Source organism: Peromyscus eremicus, chromosome 14 (genome assembly GCF_949786415.1).
Source record: "Peromyscus eremicus chromosome 14, PerEre_H2_v1, whole genome shotgun sequence".
NCBI classification, from domain to species: Eukaryota; Metazoa; Chordata; class Mammalia; order Rodentia; family Cricetidae; genus Peromyscus; species Peromyscus eremicus.
The window spans coordinates 84,422,167-84,429,718 of record NC_081430.1 but is presented as its reverse complement, the minus strand read 5'-3'; the positions used below and the strand labels follow the sequence as shown (position 1 = coordinate 84,429,718).

General features: G+C 51.6%; 1 long non-coding RNA gene across 1 annotated transcript; it reads left to right on the top strand.

The window, feature by feature from the left end:
- Window positions 1-717: 717 nt before the first annotated feature.
- LOC131923788 (uncharacterized) lies at window positions 718-7,208 on the top strand. The gene is made up of 3 exons (XR_009382713.1): window positions 718-866; window positions 1,440-1,551; window positions 6,606-7,208. It is a non-coding gene; the product is annotated as an uncharacterized LOC131923788 (long non-coding RNA).
- The last annotated feature ends 344 nt before the right edge of the window (window positions 7,209-7,552 follow it).

Genomic DNA, 7,552 nt, shown 5'->3' with positions numbered 1-7,552 from the left:
ATGAAAGAACAGGCGTGGGGAGATATTTTTATCCATTAAAAAGAGAGAGAGCAAACGCAGGGGAGAGGAGGGTGTGTAGGGAGAGGGACAGGAGGCACAGGGCAGTCTGGGGAGGACTGAGAGAAGTTAGCTTACTTACATGGTGGGGCTGGCTAGAGGATGGGGCTGCCAGGAGTGAGGACCGGTTACCCTCAGGTGTTCCAGAAGCTGATGACTCCGTAGCTTGGCTCCTCCGACACCAGCTGACAGTCCCCTGTCTGTGTCTCTTTGTGACTAAGGACACAGTACTCCCAACCTATAAATAGATCCCGACTCCGTGATTGATATAACAGGCAGCTGACAGGAAAAAAAAAAAAATCCCACAACCATAACCAGGTCTCAAGCAAAACAGCCAAAACCTCTGGACTTCCAACTCCTCGGAGCCCCGTGCAAGCTTCGTAGCCACCTATGGGGCGCGGGAAAGGGGGACGTGACATGTATTGGCAAAGGGGGAGGACCGGGGTTGTTGAGTACTGTGGGAGTGTGGAAGACAATGGCTTCCTGAGTGGCCAGCTCACTCGGGCCCCACAGAGCTGGTGAGTACGGGTCTGTGGAAAGGGCGAGAGGAACCTGAAGGAGGTCCTGACCCTGTGGAGGAGCGCTCCCCCGACCCCCCCCCCCCATCCTGAGCCCTGGTCGTCAGGGCCTGAGTAGTCAACATTCTGACTTGGGAGCATTCGTCAGCTCAAGTGCTTTCCACGAAAGTTTCCATTCCCCCTGCCAGATCAGGAGGCAGGGAGGGTGTGCAGCTCCCCTAGCTCCAGGGCCAGAGGGACTGTCCGGGCCAGGCGGAAGGCCCCTATTGGGTAGAGAGAATGTGTTACCAGGTGAGGAGCCCGGGAAGAAGCTGGAGCCAGCTGTGTCCATGAGGCAGAGTTCTTGCAAAGGCAGGTGTCATTCTCCATGGACGAAAGGCCCACCGTGGGGGCCACTGGTGCCTGTTTTTTCCAGAAAGGTTTCCGAGGAGGCCAAGCTCTGCAAAGGTTTTTTTTTTTTTTTCCCGGAAAATGAGCACTCTTTGGGGGTACTAAAGGGTCTTTAAAGAACACCCCCTGCTCCAGTTTCTACAGGGTGGACCCAGCCTTCCTGGGACAGGTCAGTCCGTATCCAGCAGCTAAACAAGGGGATGAAGTTTCCCGAAAATGGTAGCATCGTGGGGGAAGGGCAGTGATAGGGCTTGCTCACACAGGGCTATGGGCCTCGGCTTTTGGAGTTACTTGTGTATGCTCCGTTGGGCACAGTGCCATCCTTACAAGGTTGCCCTTCAAGGGGGTCATGGAGCCAGCCCTTGCTGGTGTAGAAGGGACATAATAAAACCCTTAAAACTTCCTGATCATTTTTTTTTTTAAGGAAGATGTTAATCCATCTCTCTCTGTTAGAACCACTTCTTCCCTCCCTAGCAGGAACCACAGGATATGTGGGACCCAAACTGCTAAAGTCAAAGACCTTTGTGACCTGTAGGATCTCAGATACCCTTGTTGCAGCCTGCCAGTGGAGCAAAGCTTCGTGAAGGTAAAGACAGTGCTTGTCTTATTCACCTTTGTGACCCAGGGTTACCATGGTAACTGATACACAGCAAGATGTCCTGATTGTGGACTTGCTGGCTGACTAAATAAATGGATGAATGAGTGTATGAGTGAATGAACGAATGAGTGTATGAGTGAATGAATGAATGAATGAGTGAATGAATGGTACCCAAGACACTGGGAGTCATTCTTCTGGGATGTCGGAAGTGTGTGCTTCATGAGACTGCCCCTGGGAAAGTAGAGGATTGGGACAGGGACTTTAGGAGAATCAGTCTGATGTGTCCATCGTTAATGCATGGTTCTGTCCAAGAACCCGGTGCTTCTGGGTGCCAGGCCAGTGTGGCTAGCAGCCACTGAGTGCCTCCCTCTAACTAGCCTGGCCATATGCAGAGCAGCTTGCAAATGTTGCTGCTGGGAAGGCAGAGAGCCCTGCAGAGTTGGGACTTGGGAGGGGTCCCTGCTGATAGGCACTTGGTACACATTCCCCACCAGGCACCTTCCTGGGGAAAACCCCTCTTCTGCTGCAGACTGAGGCCTTCCCTTCACAATTGCCCTTCTCTATGCACTCTCCGCAGCTGTCTGGCTTCTCACTGACCCCTCACTGCTTCCTGGAGGAGAGCAGTGTGTGTGTGTGTGTGTGTGTGTGTGTGTGTGTGTGTGTGTGTGTGTGTGTGCCTGTTTCTCTCTGTGGCCACAGTACTCCCGGGCTTCCCCAGACCAGTATAGCGCCTGCTCTAATCCAAATGCACAGTAAAGGAGTTGAACATGCACCTCCAGGATTAGCTTGGAGAGCCTCATGAAATCCTGGTTTTGACTGTCATCCCTACGCTGATTTCTGAACTGGTCCAGTCTCAGTCTTTTTTTTTTTTTTTTTTTTTTTGGTTCTTCGAGACAGGGTTTCTCCGTGTAGCTTTGCGCCTTTCCTGGAACTCACTTGGTAGCCCAGGCTGGCCTCAAACTCACAGAGATCTGCCTGGCTCTGCCTCCCGAGTGCTGGGATTAAAGGCGTGCACCACCACCGCCCGGCCAGTCTCAGTCTTAACTCTTCTAACCGAACCCGAGCTGGGAGCCACCCATTTGAGCTGCCCCATGGGTATGCGAGGCGGCGGAGGGGCAGGGGACCCCAGTGACAACATGATAACACACGGCATTCCTTTGAATGCTGGTCATCATCATGGGAGACCACTGGGCTCGGCTCTCAAGAGGCTCACCGCTCCATCATGAAGCCTGTCCCGTGCCACCAGCAGGCCACCTATTCCCATATACCAGCCCATCAACTGACTGGTTGTGCTGAATTCTTTCCTCGTCCATCTGTTACTAGGAAACTCAAGTCATATCCCTGACTGCTCTGAGCCTCGACTTCCTTATTTGCAACTGGAAACCCCAAATGTCTAATTCACAAAACTCATGAGAATAAAATGACAGTCTAAGAGGATGCGCAGGACTGTGCCTGGGAAATGGAGTGTCTTGTATGAATACTCGGGGTATCTGCATTACCCATGCACATCTCTGCGCTCCTTCTGGATACGGCCCCTGCCCATCTTCACCACCTTCCTCCTCCTTTCTTCAGTTCTTTCCAAAAAGCTAGGAGTAGCATTGGTAGGACCACATAGCTCTGGCCCACATAGCTCCTGACCAGAGGTCAGGGGTTAGGAAGAGAAGACTAAGGACTTTTAGAGTTTTAGTGTGTTCACCCACAGGCAGGGGAAAAGAAAAGCAAAAAAGCCCCCAAACACCCCTGGATCTTTCCCTGTGACTTTACCTGTCACCTCAACAGCCAGGTTCATTACACACCCACCCCTCCCCAACACCTCATCCCTTCATCCAGAAGTACTCCACTCTGAGTGTCCTAAGATCCCTGAAGAGTTGAGGATCCTCCACCTCCTTGAACATCCAGAAGTCAGTCACAGCATTGCTTTAGAACAGGTAATGCCAGTGCCAGAGAGATGGCTTAGCAGGGAAGTGTGCCTGTCTCCAAGCCTAATGAGCTGACTTCGATCCCCAGACCCCACATGGCTGAAGAAGAGAATCAGCTCCCGAAAGTTGTCCTGTGACCTCTACACACATGCTGTAGCACTCCCTAATAAACAAGTAAATATTTCTAAAAACTCAGGCTGGAAAGAAAGGTGGTACAGGGCTGGCTTTGCAGATGTGATGACCTGAGTTCAGGTCCCCAGAACCCAGGTGAAAAGCCAGATGTGGTGATGCACAGCTATGATCCCAGTGACAGACAGGTGACGGGGGACAAGTGGATCCTTGGAAGCAGCCCAGCTAGTGTGTCCCATGTGGCAATGTCCCGGGCCAGTGAGAGATCCTGCCTCCAACAAAAGGTAAGGATGCCTGAGGACACACCCAAGGTTGTCCTCTGACCTTCACGTGTACTCTGTGCACATGCATCCCCCCCCCCGCCCCCACACACATAGAGACAAAACAAAAATAGACACCACAACCCAATCACCTACCTTGCTCCGTGAGAGTGGAGGCTTCTTCTCCTTCAAAAGAGACTCGATCTCCTGAGGTCTTCTCGAGAGTCCCCTCCCCGGAGCGGTTTGCTTTTAGTGCGCAATACACTTTCACCTAAGTGCACTATTTTGAAGCATACACTTGAGCGTGGTAAGCTCACCCACACATTGCACAAGGAGTACCACTGCACATCTACTTCTAGAACACACACAGCACCCCCAAAGGAGCCTCCCCATACTAGACAGCTGCCTCCATTTCCCCACCCGCCTCATTAGGCTGCAAGGGCCACTCCAGTGCAACACCACCAAATGGGTGGCTTAAGCAAAAAGAAATCTATTTCTCTTTAACATTTGGGGACCTCAGCCTCTGGTAAGATTCTCTTCTTTCTGTTTCTGTGGATTTCCCAGTCTGAGAATTTCATATGTAAAGAATCATGCAGCGAAGCCAGGCGGTGGTAGCACACGTCTTTAATCCCAGCACTCGGGAGGCAGAGGCAGGTAGATCTCTGTGAGTTCAAGGCCAGCCTGGGCTACAGAGTGAGTTCCAGGACAGGCTCCAAAGCTACACAGAGAAACCCTGTCTCGAAAAACCGAGAGAGAGAGAGAGAGAGAGAGAGAGAGAGAGAGAGAGAGAGAGAATCATGCAGCGTGTGAGCCTCCCCCTAATCTCCTAAATCCATGTGACTATGGCCCCATTGCAGCCATGTGTTTTGTGTGATTTCTCTGTCTGTCTCCTGCCACCCCAGTTCTTACCCATGTCTGGGGTGAGCCTCCCAGATTTTACTGAATAACTGAACTCCTGACCTAGCGTGGCTATGTCATGGGGCTCTCCTTGTCCCTTCCTCCCCACATACCTGCAGGAAGGATTACTGCTCTGAATTGGTTTGCAAAGGCTGGCTAATCAAGTGTCCCAAACTACGTTGGCTTAGAACAAGAGAAATTTACTGACTTGTTCTAGAAACACAAGATCAGTGCAGAGTTGCCTCCTTTTGAGGCTGTGAGGGCACCTGTTCCATGGCCTCCCCTGAATTTTAGAGGCTTGCTGGCCGTCTTCGGTGTCCTTGGCTTGCAAAGGCAGCTATGTGTCATAGTTCATGTGTGCCTCTCTGCCGCCGTGTCTAAATTGCTCCTTTCTATAAAGACACTGATCGTAGGACTTCGTCCTAATGTGATCATTCTCAAAGACCCCATTTCCTAAAAAGGTCATAGCCACAAGTATTGGAAGTTAGGATTTCATCATCATTTAGGGGACAGGTTGGACAAACAATGTCACTTTACAGAGTAGACAGGGAAGTGGAGCCCTGGGAGACAGAGCCGAGAGTGTGTCACTGTGGGGAGAGGACACAGGCAGAGAGACGCTCCCCCATGCCACCCCCGTGGCTCCTTCTGCCTTAGGGATGCGTGGCCCTATACTGGCTCCATGCCACCCAACTCCCGCGTCATTAGTCCTGGCACATCAAGGTGACTTTATACTGTTTACAAGAGCCACTGAAGATACAGCCTGTTCCCTGCCCCCGCTGCCTTATCAATTCATTTACCTTTCAGAGTTCCCTGTAACAGGCTGCCAACCCAGAGGGAGGAGTGGGCCCGGAGCCACAGTCCAGGGAGGGCCCAGGAGCACTTTATCTGCAGAGACAATCTATCTGCTTGGGGACAGACTTAAATACAACACAGTGATGCAGCTATGCCATTAATCATCTCGCGCTGGGACACGGGAGACTGGGAGCGGCCACAGTGGGCACACTGGCTTTAAACACAAGGACAAGGGTTCCCTGGGGTGGGGGGATGCTGCTGGCCTCCTCTTTTCCAGGCATCATTCCAGACAACTTGGGGTAGCATGGCATTATGGGTAGGAGTCAAAAAGCTCCATGCTGGTCACAGCTGGCGTAGGAGAAGAATGGGCAAGGGCAGTATGAACTCTTCTAAAGGGTATCTCGAGAAAGGGTGTTCCTAATGATGCAGATGCCCACTCTGGGACCCATGATATCACTTGACCAGGGGTCCCATTTTTCAGGGGACTCACCGGGTGTAGCAGTTTGGCCCACCTGTCATCATTGGAATTCCACAGTCTTCTTAGGGGAAGGAGAAAGCACTAGATCATAAAGTCAAGGGACGCAATGTAGCTTGTGGCCAAGTCAATGCGTGGGAAGTTTCGGACTTGAGTGGCCTCTCCTAGATTCTTCCATCACATCAACACCGAAGACTCGCCTGTGGTCTAACAGTCAAGCAACATTTCTCCTCATCGCGTGCAATCCCAGCTCCACTCTCCCTCATCCTTCACCCGACTTCTAGTTATTCTCCGCAGCCCAGCTCAAATGGGGCAATCTTCTCTGTCTAATCTCTGCTCTCAGGATCCTAACCGCAACCCGCCCCCCCCCCCAAAAAAAAAACAGGGCATCTCAGCCCAAGCTGCTCACTCGTGCCGAGTTGCTGAGTGTGTGCTGACTTCTAGGGTCCACTGGCTCAGGTTACGAGGAAGCAAGAGGTGTAGAATTGATGGTTCTCCAGCCTTGAGACCTTCTGTGTCCCGAGCTCTCTGGGAGCCGCCTGATCTATATTGCCTTATTTAATTTTACAGTTACCTTGATGAGCTGATGAAGAGACTCTTTTCTCTGGCGACCACCAAGATTTCTTTTCTCCGGGAGACCACCAAGTCAGAGTGTCTCGATAAATGACTTACCCAAAATTGTAGCGTCAGCAAACGGTGGAGTCGAGAAGGCGTGTTCTGAAGTTACCGATGAACCGTCTCTACTACAGCCTCCGCCCAAAAGGAGGTCTAAAGGAGAAGGGCCTCCCCACGCACACAGATGGCAGGGGGAAAGAGACAAGAATACAGGCTGGGTGGGCTTGGTGGGCCCTGAGTGTTGTCTCCGGGCCTTCAGGTCACTTTCAGAGGTTTGCGTCTTGCGTTTGGGTGAGAAGAGTAAGATCTTAGAACTCCGTGACTTCTGAGTGATTTCTCAGTCAGTGTTGGGTGGAATCCAGGGGGGACAGTTAGGGCCCCCAGCCTGTTCTCCAGAATAGGGTCTAGCACACAAATGGGGGAGGAGAGGCAAGAGAGGAAGAATGGAGAGTCTAAGGGAAAGCCAGAGACTCTGTCATCCTGTCCCAGACTTGAATCTGATGAGAGATGCTGGGTCCCCAGCCTGCTCTGTGAAATGGGAAGACTGAAGACACCTCTGCCATTCTGGAATATTCTGTTATTCTAAAACATGTCATAGTTCCTTTACTTGAGTCAAAACCAGCAGGAACTGGCTGTGGCTAATTGAACTGGACATAAGGATTGAAATGATCTGGGTGGTCTAGGCTTCGAAAACAGAACCCTGTAGGTAAATTCTTTGTGGTAAGGACACAGGATAAAGGAACGAACACTCAACTACTTAACCCTGCTTGCTCTGTCCAAAAGCCAAAGGCCCTGGGACGATGCTAATTGGCTCAGCCTGGGTCATGTGACCATTCTGCAGGGGAGGAGGCTGACAGCCCACCAAGTCTACATTGGGGAGGTTACTCTCCGGAGCAAAGGAG